Raw genomic sequence first — 17,801 nt, forward strand, 5'->3', positions numbered from 1 at the left:
CTTGTTTGCATTGGTTTTGTACATAGAGGCTGCAAATTTGCTGTGAGGGTTTTGGGATTATTTCTTTCATTTGTTTGTTTATTTTTCAAACCAATCGTGCTGCTCACTGAGTTTTGTTGAGATTAGAAACTTCATATATTGCTGCTCTGGCTTCGTGGGGTTGGGAACAGGTAGAGGGTTCCGCCTCAGGAATCTGGAACTAGATCTACCTTAAAATGAATATGCAGTTAGTTGTTGCAGGGAAATTTATATCTTTCTTAAGGGCTGTCGCAACCATAGAAACAGAAAACTAGTCTTTTTCTTGTCCGGACTATTGGCAATCCTAAGCAACATCAACTTTTATTCCTTGGTGGAGCAGAGAGAAGATTAGAGATTAGCTGGAGCTCCTGCAGTGTGTAAAATGTGCCTGTGATGAGCTGCAGTCAAGTGAATCACTTCACACAGATATCAGTATCTTTAGGGACCATGCCAATCAGGCCTGATTCACCAAAAAAGAAATCCAGTGGATACCAGATAACCTCCGATATAGGTTGCATGTGTTTGCCTGGACCCGTACAGCACAAAGTCAATGACATAGAAATGTATTTCAGCTCTTCAAGTCAAGCATCTTACTCCGTAGGTGAAGACAGCTTCTCTTATTTGGCAAGGCCATCTCTCTTTGGCCTTCAGTTTTGAACCCGTATAGTTCCATCATTATGTGCATCTCTGAAAAATGCCCACCTGAGCCTTGGGACCAGATATGTATTTTAGAAAGCGATATGTTGCTGGCTTCCACACAGGGTGCATGCACCTCTGTGCAACTTGATCACTGTTGGTTAACTTCTGCAGTAGTGAAGGAGACATTGATCTGAAAAGCATTATAAGGTTTCTTGAAGGTGTTGCTCAGAAGCACGTTTCTGACCAGGAGACTGGCAGGGTCATGACCACATGAAATCAAAATCCTTTCCAATGATTTCTGCATTCTCACCTTGTGTGTCTTTGACAGTAGGGTGGGAATTGGTCACAAAGGTACACTGTCCAAAAAAACCCCACCCCAACCCAAACAGCAGAAATGCTGTTCTATGCTCTAACTGGTTATTCAGCAGCTCTAAGCATGTGTTGAGAAATGCAAGGTCATACACTGGGCTCCAGTGAGAAGGAAGTTCACTTCATCACAGACAGGGATGTAAAAAGGGCCAGAGAGGAGAATTCAGCCCAAGTTTTGCTCTTGCCCCTATGACTGCTTTCAGCTTCTTTCTCTTCTTTCTCCATAACATGGTTTGAGAATCTGTTTACATGGGATCTGAATGAATTCAGGAGAGTACTTTGGTTTATGTGGCATTATTATTTGTTTAATTCAGGTGGAAGCTTGGTTAAGCGCTGTGTTAGTGCATTCCAGCAGTGGTTGATACAAAATGGTCATGCTTTACATAGGGGCTTTTTTTCTTTTTTCAGCACATCTCAGTTATAAAAGTGACCTTTAAAAGAAAGGTGAGTTATTATGAAACATGCATTGAATATCTTTTACACATGGGTATATAATCCCTGTGCTGGAGATAGGTTCTGTCTGCAATTGTCCCTTTAATTTTTATCTGTTACTGTTGCATTACCTTCAATCCCTGTTTTTTAGACTGGACTACTTCATGTATTTTTGCTTTTACTCCTTTTAAACAATGATGTGAAGCCAGGACCTTGCAGAAGCATTGTGACCTCTTTAAAAAAGTGTTGTAGGCTCTTGATATCTAAAAATAAAAATACAAATAAAAACACAAATAAAAACCAGGTCCATAGCTTGGAGGCGTGTGAAAGTTAGACTTTGCCAGTGTGGAAGAGTCAGCAGTTGCATAATATGGGGTTAGATCAGACTTCTCAAAATTGAAAATGACATCAGAAACTCTGTGTGGTTGTGACCAAGTAATCTGCATTTTTAGGGTTTTTATTTTATAGTAAGTCAGATAAACACCATAATTTCACAGGAAGTTAATGGTCCTGCTTCTCCTCTCCTTCCATGCTGCTTTAGAGTTCCTGAACTGCAGCTGATCCCTGCATCACTTGGGAATCACAGGATAACACAACTAAGAGCTGCAAGCAGTACAGCCAGTCAGGGCCCTCCTCGTCAACAGTGGTTTATCGGTTTTGCACTGAGGACCCTGCTCCATCTTCTGGCTCCTTTTTCTTGTTGAGCAGTCATAGGGCTTCCTTCCTGGTTTTAATATAAAATACGTTTTTTAACAGGAACCTGGCTAGATGGGGTTAATCCAGATCTTTTTTTCCACTTTAGCTGGGTCTATCTCAGATCCAGTTCATTATGAATGTATTAAGCCACTCTTAAAATGCAAAAAAAGTGTTTCTACGGGACTGCATCAATTTAACAGATGGAGCTTAATGCTAGTGCATTAAACCAGTGCATAGCTCTGACATGGGTGGTTATTTCTGGGTGCTTCGTGCCCACCAGAGGAACGGTGGGGGTGTCCTTAGAGAAATCTCTGCCCTGTCTCTTCTAGTTTTGTCCCAAATGTATGCCTTCCTTATCTGCTATTGCTCTGAAACTGAGTTGTTTGTTAAGGATAGAGCTATATGCTGTGAGAAACTCCACCATCCAAGGTCTTGCTATAATTACCTTCTTTCTCTCTTTTTCCTTCCCAACAGCAGTAAGTTGAGAGCTTCTATGTATAATCACTTTAAAACCTCCCCCAAACTCCATCTCTTTTAACCTTTCTCCCTCTTTCACTGTACTTTTCCTCTTCCAAAGTGTGCTAGGAAGAGGCAGTGGGTGCTCTCAGAAGTGTTTGTTTGGACGCCAGCCTGGCCTCATTCCTGCCCCAGATAGGAGCCCCATGTGCCTGCTGGGTGGGGACCATCGGTCTCACTGCTTATTCCTTGATGCTCTGTGGTGGCTCAGCAATAACCCCTGCATGTCATACTGTGACCCCCACTCCTCAGGGACTCATCCCAGTGTTGAAATGCCTCCTCCTTCCCAGTGGGAGCACCGAGGCAGCCAGTCTTCCCCCACCAAAATGCCTGCACCATCCTACGGATGCATTTATTCCTCTTTTTGTGCTCACTGGGGATTCAGCCCATCCCCGTGGGCACCCCAAACCAGCAGCTGCACTCAGCTGGCAGCCACCTGCTTAGGGGTGGTCCCAAACACTGCTGGGGCCAAGAAATGCTCATCCCTGTCCAAGAGAGGGTCTGCAGAGCTTGTTTTTATTTGTTATTAAAATGCAGTGCTGGGCAAACCCTGGTTTCCCCATGCCATCAGCAATGAAGTAGGTCATCACTCCATTTCCATCGAGCCTAAGTGGAGGCGTCTTTATACAAGGTGTATCTCAGCTTGGGCAATCAATCATGGGTTCTCTTTCTGGACGCAGTTTTTTCCCTCTGCGTGGTTGATGGCAGGGTCTAGCCTACCTCAGTTACATGGTCTTTTGTTAATAAGGGGCTTGTGCTTGGCAATTCCCATGCTGATACCTGTCGGCTGCACCGCCGCGGATGCCACCTCACTGCCCATCCTGCCCGCCCGGCCCCAGTGCCAGCGACAAGCTGGTGGCTCTAGCAAGGAAAATCTGTGCTGGCCTCTTCTGACACTGAGTTAGAGAGTGTCTTACTGCCTTCCAGGCTCACCAGTGCGATGCTCCTTTGAGCTGGTGTTAGAGCTGCTGAATAATGGTAGGGTGGTGGTTTTTTGGTGGCCAAAAAGAGAACCAAACAGGTCTACGTTGTATTAGCACAAAGCCTAAAAATATTCAGTGACATAAAAATACAGGGACATAACTGTTTTCAGGGGAAGAATGTGCTGTTATATCTGTTATTTCACATTTTGGAAAATGACCTTAGTCTCATCTTTGAATAAATTACTTCCAAATGAAAAACTGACATTTTTTCACACCCCAGAATAAAGGAGGTTAACCTTCTGCTCTTTCTCTGTTTGGCTGGATCTTTATTTGCTGATTTTGACTCAACTTCGCAAATAGTTTTTGTTTGGTCTAAAAGTGCATTTTCAGCAAAATTAGTACTTTTCAGTGTTCTGTCTATATCTAATTGGTGTCTCCTTTACTGAGTGAGCTCACTGGAAGGAAACTGTCTCTTCTGCAAGAATTCCAGTGCCACCTCTCACTTTCTATATTCTAGCATTCAAAAGATGCCTTTTTAAAAACAGATTTACACTGGGTGCATCTGTGCCCAGAAACACGTTATTTAGACAATGCCTGTTCTCTAGACAAACACCTGGTTTTATTTTAATGTGGGTGATTTACGGTGAATGCTTTTTAAAGCTGCTCAATGAGTTAAGAAGGGTGGGAGTGGCTTTTGCTGTTCCCCCTGCTCTCCCTGCCACTGCCCTTGCTTTGGAGGAGCATCAGCAAAAGTATTTGTGGCGTTGAAGCAGGTGCTCACCCTATGCTCGTCCTGTGGCTCGTTGGGCTCAGGGAGCCCATGTCTCCCTCTCAGCAGTTGTCTGTAGGTTTCTGCACTCTATGCTGTGTAACTGTTTTATTTTTCAAGTGTTCATTTTCTCCCTTGTTAGTTTTTTGCCACCTTTGGCTGCTTCATGAATGACAGGAGAAAAGCTGCCTGTTACTGCCACCTCATACTGGTGGGAGTTTCTCAGCTGCTCTTCGTTAGGCTCTTCCGAATGCTTATCTGCAAAACCCTTCAAAGCATCAATGGCTTGTAAGGAATACAGTGCTGTCTTCCTGAGCCTACGGATTAACAGAGATAAAACTGCTATCAGGGTGAAATGCCTGGCTCAGCTCAGCGTGTGAGTGATGCTGAATCTGAAGGGAAGAGGTATAAGGTGGAGGGGGGGGATCAGCAGCAGCAGCAGCAGCAGCAAATTTTGACAATCATTTCAGCAGAAGCTTCAGTGAAAGATGTGCTCTGCCTACAAGCTGTGGATGTGCCAAAGGTCTAGAATGGCCACGCTGACCTGTCAGCTCATTCGTCTTTGGCTGGGCAGTTCTGGGCTTGTCAAGCTTGTCTATCAAAAAGTCCTCAGCATATCACAACCGTGGCAGTGTGAGGGATGGAAGGTGAATGCCCACACACAGGGCTGAGCAGCGCGAGAGCATTGCAGCAATGCCCTGGTTTATGGTCAGCCACTTCCAGCCAAAAATAGGAAAAGCTGTTGCCATCCCGTGCAGGCTCAGCAGTACCAGAGGCCTTGCAGAAGGGCATGTTCACCTTCTGGAGGGCTGTGAGGCAGCGAGGACTTGCAGGCTGGGCTGGTGGGTCACAGTTTAGTAACAGTAAGAGCTAACCTAAGGTAATTTTTCTTCCCATGAATCCTGTTTAACAAGCACCAGTGTGTCAAGCAGAGCAATATGTACCCACAAGACATTTAGTACAGACACACCTCCAGATGGAGAACCCTGGATGGGTGACAGAGCCTGGCTGGGGATGCTGCGAATGGAGTCCTGTGCCCCAGGAGCACAGAGCAGTACTTTAGGCTCAGTACTGGAATATAAACTTGGCAGTTAAATGAAGCTTGCATGTCTTAAATGCCATTCTCTGTGGTAAAAGTAAGGTACCAGAAGTGAAATACAGAGTCAGGAAGTGAATGATAATGTGACGAAGGTGCTTCTCAAATGAGGGCTCTCAACAGGCTGCGGGCAGAGTGGGTCCTGGCTGGGAGGGCTTTGCTTGTGTCCCTGTGGGATGTTGGATGTCTAACCTGATGTCTAACCTGTTTGACTTTCTGCCGTGTTTTGTCTTAGCTCTGCTTCTTGTTTTGGTTTTTATTTTTGGTTTTGTTTTGGTTTTTTTCTTACTAGAAAGCCTAAACATAGTCTTCGGGTGAAGGTGCCTATACCTGCGGAAATTTTATATGCACATTTTGAAATAGATTTCCTTTTCCTTTCTGGTCATTTACTTGCCTAGTAATAATGGTACATACAAGAAAGGCACTTGACAAAAACCTGTTACATTTTTGTTTGGGTTTTTAACACCGGTCAGCAATAATTATTTTAGCCATATACTAGCTAAAAAGACTGATAATGTAAGATTTGGGAACTCAGCTTCTAAGTTTGCAGTATGTCGATTAACTTGGGTATGTGACAAAGGACCTACACTCAATGAAAGAGTATTTTGCAGCATTTAGATGTTTTCATTTAATTGCCTAATAGTGATCATGAACATAATATTCTATAAAACTCATCATGAATGACAAACAAAGCACATTGTTTTTAACATGAATATATCCCTTGTAGTTGAAAGTTCTGAGAGTGTTTAGTGTGGTCTGCTATACCAAAATATTTAGATTATTCTGAGATTTTAGTACTAAACAGAAACATACACCCTGTTTTTACTGTTTCAAGTAAAGTTTAGTGAATGACTGACAATTTGTTGATACACAACTGTGGGAAAACACTGCAGTGCTTTAAATGTATATTTTTATTTGGGTTTATTATATTTAGTATATGGTTCAATGAAAACTGAAGTGTTTGCTACAGTTGGATAATTGTGAAAACATCTCTTACCTCGTCATTTTGTCTGCTGTGAAAAAGTAATTTCCTCTTCTTATGTTCTTTTTTTTGTTTCAAATTGACCATAGACAGTCAATGTTAACATTTAGACTCCTAGTAGCAGTAAATGCTGGGTTTTATATATATAAAAGGAAAACTTGATTTTTTTCTTTATGAACTTATTATATAACTTTGTGATTTTTATCTGATTTTATTGTAACATAAAGTTGTTTTATGTAAAAATATATAGTTTAAGTAAAATCTGTTGTCTCACTGTCTTCATTGACTTTGGAAAATGGACATCCTTATGGCAGCAAATCCGCACTCAAGGTAACGTTGTCCTTTGATAAAGCAGCAGCACCTGGTTTTGATCTATAAATCCTACGGTATAGTGCCTTTGATAATCTTAAAATCTCTTTTTCAGGAGGTGGAGCTTTAAAATGTTTGCCTTGCTTCACTTTATACTGTCAGCACATCCGGGGGGTGCAGGCTTGGGGTGGGTGCATACATCACCAAACTGGAAAAGCAGTATCTAGAAACATTTCGGCCTGAAACTGTGGACTTGCTGCACACTGATAAAAGGCCTGTTGGTGGGAGAAAGCTCTCTGTTGCCTTGTCTGGGGGTGCTCAGGACCAAAGACCCTCTTGTGATTCCTGTAACTGATGCAGCAGCCTCTGATGGCAACAAGAGCTGATATTTTCTCTGGAGGAGCTACCTAGGACTCAGAAGTAACCTTCTTTGTTGAAATTAGAGATGTTCTGACACCAGTGTCCTGCATCAGCATAAGAGCAGTTAATAGGAGCCATCTCGGATGGGACTGTTTCCCAAGGTCCAGTGACACAGTCCACCCTCAACAGCACATCCCTGGTGTGGACTAACACTGAAGTCCATCTACAGACAGCATCATCGTATTTATTGTACAGAAGCAGGGTTTGCTGTCTTTGCACCAAGCCGCGCTGCCCCAAAGAAAATAAGAAGGTTTGAAGATGTAAATGGCTGAGGCTCATCTTGCCTTTGTTACTCTGGGCTACAAGGCTGCAAATGTCAGCTTTGGGGTGAGCGAGAAACACGTCTGCCCCTGACCTTCCATCAGAGCTCTTCTACCAGGAGCCATCAACGGCTCTGACAAGCAGTTCACCATGCTCAGGCAATCTCTGAATCACCAGTAGCTGTAAAAGCAGCATGCAAGTACTCCAGTAAAATGCAGGAACAGTCTCTAATTCTTAGCAAAAAAAAAAAAAAAAAGCATTTATCTATTTGGATTTGCATAATTATAAAGCTTAGTATAACAGAAGTACCTGTGTGTACATCCCAGCACCTGCAGTTGTCAGGAACAAGCCTCATTCTCCTGTTACCGAGCAAGCTGATGATCCTGCAGTGTGCATTTCCATTCATCAGCGTTAGCACCTCTCTCCACTCACGCACAGGGAAGTGCCTCATGCCACTGGTCACGGAGAGGTATCCGTTCAGTACAGACACATCTGACACTTCTGTAGGCAAATCCCTCATTAAATCCAGGAAGTATTTTTAGCACTGAGAAAGTCACTGGCCTGTGTGAGAGGCTGCTTCTCACCAGCTGTTTGCAATGCAGGTGACCAGCATTTCCAAAAGAAACAGCCCTGTCCAGGAGCTGCCAGCAAGGAAATCTGCTGCTGCCTGCCTGGGATCCCTTCTGTTCACATTTGCTTGCATTCATATCAGAAAGCTCATGGAGCCTCCTCGATGGGGTGTGTACTTCTGCAGTTACCCATTAACCAGTGTTTCACCCGGCTGTGTGATCCTGAGCTGTGTTGTGCTGCCTTAAGACAGCTGATGACAACATGAGCTAAAGCCAGGTGAAGTTAAGTTCAATGGTTAACACCTAAGTGGCTGAACAACCCTATGATATGTATTCATTTTGGTTAGCTTGAATGCCTTCAACAGCATAGGAAAAGCTAGCCCCTAACTTCCTTCCTTTTGGAGGAAAAATCGCACCATGGCAGAGGCCTGTATGAAAGCCATACAGTGGGTGAGACCCCTGAGCAGGACCAGGCTGCACTTTGTGTAATGTGTAGCAAGTGACAGACTTAAATTCAACATCGTTCTGTCCCACACACTCCAAATGCTTTTAATGTTCCGTGCTTTTCATCTAAAGACGTGTCTGCACCAAGGGAAGAAAAGAGGATGTGTTAATTATGTATTATTCTTTTCACTGTCTCCCCACTTCCTAGAAGACTTGAGCATTTATGCACAAATCCACTGCTATATACAGAAACGTGCATACGTTTTCTTCTACTTTTTATCTCCTAAAAAGTATCCAAAAGCTTGTAAATGATTTTAATGATTTGCAACATTAAACAGCCTTTACGTAATTCTCATTGCCAACAAGAGCAGAACAGCAGCATCAGTGGGCCTAATACTGTGGGCTGACATCCTGTGAAACAACTGAAATGTGTGTGTCAGACATACAAACATAGCGGTAGCAGCTGAAATAGTAACGCCAGGCAGCAAGTGTGGCTCTGACGGTAACACGCAGCAGTGCTGCAGCTATGCTTCAGCCACCGAACCGACTGACTGGAGCGAAGTACGACCATCCTTCAGAAGTGGGAAACAATGCCCTGCCAGCTTTGATATCAGCAAGTGACGCTGGAACCAGCCACCCGAAGACTCGTACAGCAGCTCTGCAAAGGCCATGGCAGTAACCTGCAACACGACTTTCCTGTTTCTCATTTAACACACGTCAGAGCAGCGCTGCCATGTACCTGTCCCAGGCTGGGAACATCTGAGACCTGGTGAATTTTAAAAGCTTGGCTAACCTTTGCAAGGCAAACATCTCTGATCTTAGCGCAGTAATGCATAGCCGGGAACATTTGACAGATCACTGCAGCAGAGTGGTACTTAGCTGTGACCTCTAACTGCGACTCCTTCAAAAACGGATCTCCGTGTGATGAAATTCCCTTTGGGTCTGAAAACTTCCCTTGCGAACTGAATATATTTCAGTAACTTTTCAGAACCTTTAGCTGCTCTCAGAAGTACTGCCCAAAATGAAACGATCTCTAGACAGAAACTGTGGGATCTCATTTGGGTTGAAAATAAGGTGTTTGTGTGCCAACATGGGGCTGGGCTTTAAGGCTGGTACTCCAAGGGTACAGGTACTCCAAGCAGTTAGACACGTTTTACTGAATCAATCCTGCTCTAGCAGAGCTTCGGGGACCTACTGCTCTCCACCATAACTGCATCTTTTCATGAACACGTGCCCCTGTGTTGAGGCACAGCAGTGGTTTGTACCCAGGATGCCAGAGCAAAACGCCCTGCAGCTTTCCAGGACTGTGCTTCCTCTCATGGCTGGATGCTGCAGTCTGAGTGAGAGCTTAAATATCCCGAATATTTCCTGACAACGGTTTGCATTTAATTAGTCAGATTTATGAGCAAATACATCCATTGGTACATGAAGGGCTTTGATTTGAGTATTTTTGTTTTCCTTTCATGTCTTCTTCATATACTAATGTACTGGCAGTCTATGAAAAAGAAATTTGTGTCTGCTGTAATCAAGGGAGATTGAGCTCTTGCTTTTCCTCCCAACTTTCCATCATTGAATATGATTTGTTGCATATGCCCCGGATTGTGCTTAATGCATGCTGGCTGGAGGAAATTCAGGCGTTCAGGGAATTATAAATAATACCAGCACAGGCAACCTTTTTGCATTATCATGTCACACTGAAGTGTATCAGCTTTCAAAGCTATTTACTTCTAGGCTTTTGTCATTTATTTTGTTTCTACCATTAGCCATGGCTTTCATTTTTCTCTGGACGCAGGTTTGCACTGTTCATTAGCCTGGAGATGAATGATGCAAAATGAATGATCCCAGAGTTCCCTGAAGAACAAAGAACCCAGGAAAGAAACAAAGTATTTATGTCCTGCAAATGCCGCTTTTCTATAGCAGCGCTGGGTACACTTGTAAAGATAATCCCCCGCTCTGAAACCTGAGAAATTGCAGTGATTCACTCTCTTCTTACACTGCGGAGGTGCCGTGGTCATTAGCACAGTCATTCCAGTGGGAGGGGAATGGCTTTAGGACAGGGATGATGGAGACACACAAATGCTGTTCAAAAAACACAAGGGAAAGAGGCGCAGATGTGTTGCACTGCAGCCTGGCTCTGCTGCATCGCAGCGTTTAACATTTTATATGCCTTATTGGTTCAGATGAACGATGACCAGAGTCCTGTGTCCTGGTCCTTCCCCAAGGTGAGCTGCAGCATCTCTTGGCAATCCACAGCTACAGCTGCCCTACTTTTCTATCTCCTAACTGGGTATTGGAAATAGAAGTTGAACCGTCTGACCTGCAACAACAAACTCTGGACAGTTTTCTTTAGATATGGTTGCTGTAATGGATTTGATTTATACTTTCTAAATAAACTGACATTGCTGATGACAGCTGGCTCCTCTATGGAAAAGAACCATAAAGGCATGGATAGTCTATTACTGATGTACAACTCCATGTTTTCGCATGTGATACATACACGTCAAAGCCAACACTAGCACTGATGGGAATGTGCAAACAGGGACTGAGAAGCGCAACGTTGCAGCAAATTAATTTGGACTCCCTTTGACCTGGCTCATTTTGTGCAGAAAGTGGAGCGGTGCTGGCATGCTTTGCATCGCACCAGGCGACTGCAGTGGGGCCCAGCAGGCTCAGCAGACCTGTGTCATGGGAAAGCATTGCTTGTCTCTAGATGCCTGCTTCACTTCTGGTCCAGATGTCTCCTTGCCCAGTTTAAAGCTGATTACAGTCATACAGATGGCTGCAGCCCTGCTAGACTGCCGTTCACATCACCATAGGGAATACCGCTGCCGCGGCTGGCAGTTATATGGCAGGCAGTTCTATGGCAGGTCCACAGAGCCAGCCCCATTTCAGCATGCGGGGACCCCGACCTTAAGGGAGCAGGTAAGGCATTGGTGCTCACTGTGAGCAATGCCGGGAGGGCACAGGATTGTCCTGTACGCACAGGCTGTGTCCCCCCGGCATGCAGCTCTTTTCCCTGCAGCAGATGTTTCCCCGAGTGTTTACACGTGCAAAGTGTTCCTTTCGGCGCAGCAGCCCTGTGCGCTTCCACCTCAGCCCTGTGCCTGCACACTCCGGCATCTTCCAGCGCTTCTATTCCCATGTAGCAGGCCTGCCGGCTCGGGAGGGAGCGGACGGAGCAGAGCTCCCTGTGTAGGCTGCAGGAAGCGTAGGCACCCGATCCGATATCGTTGTCACCTCTGTTTCACGGGAAGAGGCTGTGGGACGGGCAGTGACCCGCTGATGGGCGCTGCTGATGGGCACGCTGGTGAACACTTCGATTCGAGCGTGTCTCCAGGAGTGGGGCGCATTCATTCTGTCACCCCCAGAGTCTGCGCTGCCCACTGCCACGGGGCCGAGAGGCGCAGATACCACGCCGCTGGTGTCGGAGCTGGCTGCCTTTCAACCCCTTCTCGGTGAGAAGAGGATGGAAACTGGGGGTGGAGCAGAGGCTGCCGCTCAAGGACACCCATGGGAGGGTGTTTAGACTATTGCCTTGGGCTAGAAGGGAACTGCAAATGTCTTTATGACACTAAGTGATTAACCGACTCTTTCAAGAGGGTATAAACCCAGCCTCACAGGAGGACATTGAGTTTCTTACCCAAGCTGCAGCCTGGCCAGTATTTCCCCTAGACTGCTTGCCCTTTGGCTACAAGCAGGGCAGCGCTGCATGGTGCTGTGGGTCTGGGGGAGTATGCTCCCTCTTTTTTGGGATGCCCTTGTTCAGGGCTGGCCCTGAGTCCCAGCTACAAGACTCCGCTCGTCCACAGCCCAGGGAGGATGCATCTCACCCCATTCTTAGTGCTTTGCTGGGGACCTGGGGCAGGAGGGGGCTCTAGTGGAAAATGAACAACTGTAGTTTAGCTAAATACGTTTCCTGAGCAGTTTGTGGCTCACTCTTACTGCAAGAGCAATGGCTTGCTAAAGACGGCTTGTTTTACAAAGCATTTTCACAAGTGCCTGAGCTGTTAATGTCACTGCTACCTGAGCAGATTTAATTGTGCTGCTGCTTGCTTTCAGCCTAGCATGACATGCTGAGAATGAAAATCACATACTTTTTTGCCAGGGAAAAAATGCCATGTTCTGGAGCAGGTTTGAGTGCATGTTTCCCACAGGGATTCGTTCACATATTGTTCTGAGCTGCTTTGGCTGCCAAGGTTTGCTGTGGCATTTATTAAAAGATGCCTTCAATGCCATTCACCTTTAATCATTGCCCTGGGTTTAATTGAAACAATGTGTCCCTCTTCCCTACCAATATCATGTTATTACGGTGTGCGGCGTGCAGATGTGCTCTCAGATGCAAACAGGAAGTTTTGTAATTAAAACCATGCTTTTCAATCAATTTCATTTTCTCCAAAGGGTGCACAGCCTTATCTACCAACCTCTTATTTGTAGAGGACTGAAAGAAGAAACATATCCCAGCTTTTTGTTAGTCCTAATGAATGCCTTCGTACTGATCCTCTTTGTCCCTCTTGCTCCCGGTGTCCTGGCACACGTGTGCATCTTTTTATTTTAAGGGATAAAAGAAGGGAATGGACGAGTAAATGGGAGTGTAACCCTATAAAGACCAGTTTAAACCTTGAGTTTTGGTAGAAACAGAAATTCAGTGGTGTTTTCCTCCTGGTTTTACCAGGAAGGCAGAGAAAGCCAAATGCCTGCAGCATTCAGGCACTGCGTGGCTCGCGCAGGCAAGCAGGCGGCTCATGCAGCACACCAGCCTTTTCCAACCATGCATGTTAGCAAACAGCCAAGGAGAAGGAGAAGCATGTGGTTTCAATGGAGATAGGCTTTGGTGTTTACAACACAATTTGATATTAGGTGGCATACTCTCATAGCATGATTCTAGCTCTCCGTATAGAGAAATCCCTGCAGCTCCCATGCACTGGTGGTGAGGACCAGGCATCTTCCAGCTTCAGGCACATTCTCCATCCTTTGTGCAAAGAGCAGTAACTCCATGACCTGCTGATGGTGTGAATTGTTGCCTGTTGCTGAGAAGCCTGTAGGGGAGAACAGGATATCTGTGTGCAAGCACATTATATAGATCAGCACTGATTTCCAAACTGCATACAATCAACTCAAAGAGGTTCTTTGTATGAGCATGAGTGAAGGGACATCCTTGTTCAAGTCCCTGTAGGATCAGTCTGGAGCAATTCAGGGTGTTCACACTCCGACCTGATTTGGCTGATTCAATGCCATTTTGCAGAAAAAAGAAAGTCAGTATCCAGCTTGTGAGACAGCCCTGAGCGAGGGGTTAGCTGTGGAGGAGCTTCATGGATGTTGAAAAGCAGCATGTCGACAGAAATGCTGACAAATCCATAGCTGCATGAGCATTACCAGCTATAACCATCATGCTCCGTGCACCGGGCAATGCTGCCGCGACTCCTCTTGTGCTGTGATCAAAGCACTGGGATTTCAAAGTGGAATTCTTTCAGTCAGACCAAGTCGTCTTTGCATACATTAACTTTAAACCTCCCCAAAGATAGCAGCAGCTGCTGTCTGGACTGCCCACATCACAGTGAAGGAGAACACCAGCCACAGCGATACTCATTTGCAGACATTGATCTCTTTACCTCATTAGCAAATCTGTGCATTATGAACCTTCTAGAGCCAGACAGCTGTGTTTTCAGTTTAAACAAATCAGCCTCTGTAGCTGGACAGTCAGAGCAGACTATTCCCACAGAGGGATTCATTTGCGAGCCCAGAGTGAAACTTCAAGAGGTGCATTAAATGTCAAAAAGCTGTTGAAGCAGTTTATCAGGTTCATACTAATCCACTGCTGTAGAGCTGGTCATCATGGAGCCAGCCCGTCACTCCAGTATCTCCCATTTTGTCCATCAGCCCTTGCACACTGCTGAAAGCCGCATTGCTGAACCTACCCTAGCATGCTGAGGTGCAAAGGCACCTGATGCAGCCTGAGCTCAAACCTACATTGAGGCCTGTCTCCTCTTGATACTCATAGAATCATAGAATAGTTAGGGTTGGAAAGGACCTCAAGATCATCCAGTTCCAACCCCCCTGCCATGGGCAGGGACACCTCACACTAAACCGTCCCACCCAAGGCTTCATCCAACCTGGCCTTGAACACTGCCAGGGATGGAGCATTCACAGCTTCCCTGGGCAACCGATTCCAGCGCTTCACCACCCTAACAGGAAAGAACTTCCTCCTTATATCCAATTTAAACTTCCCCTGTTTAAGTTTTAACCCGTTACCCCTTGTCCTGTCACTACAGTCCCTGACGAAGAGTCCCTCCCCAGCATCCCTATAGGCCCCCTTCAGATACTGGAAGGTTGCTATGAGGTCTCCAAGCAGCCTTCTCTTCTCCAGGCTGAACAGCCCCAACTTCCTCAGCCTATCTTCATACAGGAGGTGCTCCAGTCCCCTGATCATCCTCGTGGCCCTCCTCTGGACTTGTTCCAGCAGTTCCATGTCCTTTTTATGTTGAGGACACCAGAACTGCACACAATGCTCCAGGTGAGGTCTCACGAGAGCAGAGTAGAGGGGCAGGATCACCTCCTTCGACCTGCTGGTCACGCTCCTTTTGATGCAGCCCAGGATACGGTTGGCTTTCTGGGCTGTGAGCGCACGCTGCCAGCTCATGTTCATTTTCTCATTGACCAGCACCCCCAAGTCCTTCTCTGCAGGGCTGCTCTGAATCTGTTCTCTGCCCAGCCTGTAGCTGTGCCTGGGATTGCTCTGACCCAGGTGTAGGACCTTGCACTTGTCATGGTTGAACCTCATAAGGCTGGAATCAGCCCACCTCACAAGCGTGTTGAGGTCCCTCTGGATGGCATCCCTTCTCTCCAGCATATCAACTGGACCACACAGCTTGGTGTCATTGACAGACTTGCTGAGGGCGCACTCACTCCCACTGTCCATGTCAGCGACGAAGATGTTGAACAAGACCGGTCCCAACACCGATCCCTGAGGGACACCACTCGCTGCTGGTCTCCAGCTGGACATTGAGCCACTGACCCCAACTCTTTGTGTGTGGCCATCCAGCCAGTTCTTTATCCACCGAGTGGTCACTTATCACATTGATGTCTCTCCAATTTAGAGAGAAGGATGTTGTGTGGGACAGTGTCAAACGCTTTGCACAAGTCCAGGTAGATGACATCAACTGCTCTACCCCTGTCCATCAGTTCCATAGCCCCACCATAGAAGGCCACCAAATTGGTCAGGCAGGATTTCCCCTTAGTGAAGCCATGCTGGCTGTCACCAAGCACCTCGTTGTTTTTCATGTGCCTTAGCATGCCTTCCAGGAGAACCTGCTCCAAGATTTTACCAGGCACAGAGGTGAGACTGACTGGTCTGTAATTCCCCGGGTCTTCCATTTTCCCCTTCTTGAAAATGGGGGTTATATTTCCCTTTTTCCAGTCGTCAGGAACTTCACCTGACTGCCATGATTTTTCAAATATGATGGCCAGTGGCTTGGCAACTTCATTCGCCAGCTCCTTCAGGACCCGCGGATGGATTCCATCAGGTCTCATGGACTTGTGTATGTTCAGGTTCTTAAGATGGTCTCGAACCAGATCCTCTCCTACAGTGGGCCCAAGGTCTTCATTCTCACAGTCCCTGCGTCTGCCTTCTAAGACTTGGGTGGTGCGGTCAGAGCCTTTGCCGATGAAGACCGAGGCAAAGAAGTCATTCAGAAGCTCAGCCTTCTCCAAACCCTGTGTAGCCAGTTCTCCCGAAAGCTTCCTCAGGGGGCCTATGTTGTCCCTAGTCTGGTTTTTGTTTGCTACGTACTTGAATAGATGGCTTCTCTTGAGTGCCCCATCAACCTGGAGTAAATCAGCCTCACAGCACCGGGGCCATGTCCTACCCACCATGCCCTACACAGCTCCGTGCTGGTGGCACAGGGCAGGCCATAGTCAAAAGAAAAATCTGAGGCTGATTCAGTCTTTTCAGCCTTCCTACATCGGGGCATCTCTCGGAAAACGGGAGGAGGCTGCCCCTGCTGAGCAAACTGTGCCTCAGGGCAGTAGGAGGAGCTCGCATGCACCCGCAGGCCACAGGCTTCGAACCTCTCCCTGCAATACCAGCGGCACCCCGGGGTTTATCTATCTAACCTGCTCTTAAAGATTGCCAGTGACAGACACTCCGCCACCTCCCCAGTCTGTCCCTGCCCCTTCCTGCTCTGTTAGAAAGGTTTTGCTACTGTTACCCTGAGACCTTCCAGCTATCATTTAAGCCCTTTATCTCCCTGTGAACGCGCAGAACAAATTACTTCCTTCCTCTCTTCAGCAGCCTCTTATGTGTTTGAAAGCTGCTCTCATATTCTCTTCTTTAGGTTAATGCCAGTGCTTTTGGTGTTTTCTCTGGCCATGTTTCTGATGTCCAGGGATGCTGGTGTTCCAGCGGCTGCCTCTCGCCAGGAGCTGTGACCTTGAGAAAGACAGGACCCTTGTGGCACTGCAGCTGTGCAGGGGCTGCTCTGCATCCTCAGAGCCATATTCCCATTAGGGCACATCTCTGCTGAGTAGTATTCTTTACATTTGGGTAGTGAACCGGCGGGTGAATATCTCTGATAGAGGTGGAATCTTCCACACCAACCAGAAAATTGCTGCAGCACATTTTCCACGGAGCAGGCCAGGCAGCAAATGAAGTGAGATTCAGAAAATGAGTGGGCTCAGACAGCTTCCGAGCAGCCTTTTAAGGACATTTCTCAGCCTGAGATGTAGACAGCTCTGCTACACACCTGAGATCAGCCCCCAGCAGTGCTTCAGACATGGTTGCAAAAGAAAACTCTAGGGAAGGAGAAATCACTGTCCACTGTCACTCAGATGGCCTCTCCTAAATAAAATCTCTGCTGTTAGACATGAAAGCTGTATGATTAGTTGGAGAGATTGCAGCTCACTTATTCTGTGCATACTTTAACAGCTGCATTTAACTTACCAGCACTGTAGCTAAAAATTCAACCATAATAATAAACCCCAAACAGCTCTGCCCTGGACTCTGAGCTGCCACTTGGCAAGAGGTACCAGCCACGGGAAGGCAGCTGAGCCTCTGCGCCCTTTTGCTTGACTTTAAATAACCACAGAACTAAGGGGCACAGCCTGGAAGAGGGCAGCCCTCAGCACCAGTCTCTCTGTCCTGCCTGTACCTCTGAACACCCCCCTCTGCCCATGGTATCCTTGGGGAAAAGGACTCCACTCTTAAAGGGCCAGATTTTGTTTTCACTTCTAGTCTATGGGAAGCATGCATGCTGAAGCCTGAACGTGCAGTGAATTCACCCCTGCTCCCCACAGTTCAGCACAGACATCACATTAGAAGCTTTAAGAACTGACACGTGCTGCTGCTGCTGCCTTTGTCTCCATT

The sequence above is a fragment of the Lathamus discolor genome, chromosome 8, assembly GCF_037157495.1.
Source record: "Lathamus discolor isolate bLatDis1 chromosome 8, bLatDis1.hap1, whole genome shotgun sequence".
NCBI classification, from domain to species: Eukaryota; Metazoa; Chordata; class Aves; order Psittaciformes; family Psittacidae; genus Lathamus; species Lathamus discolor.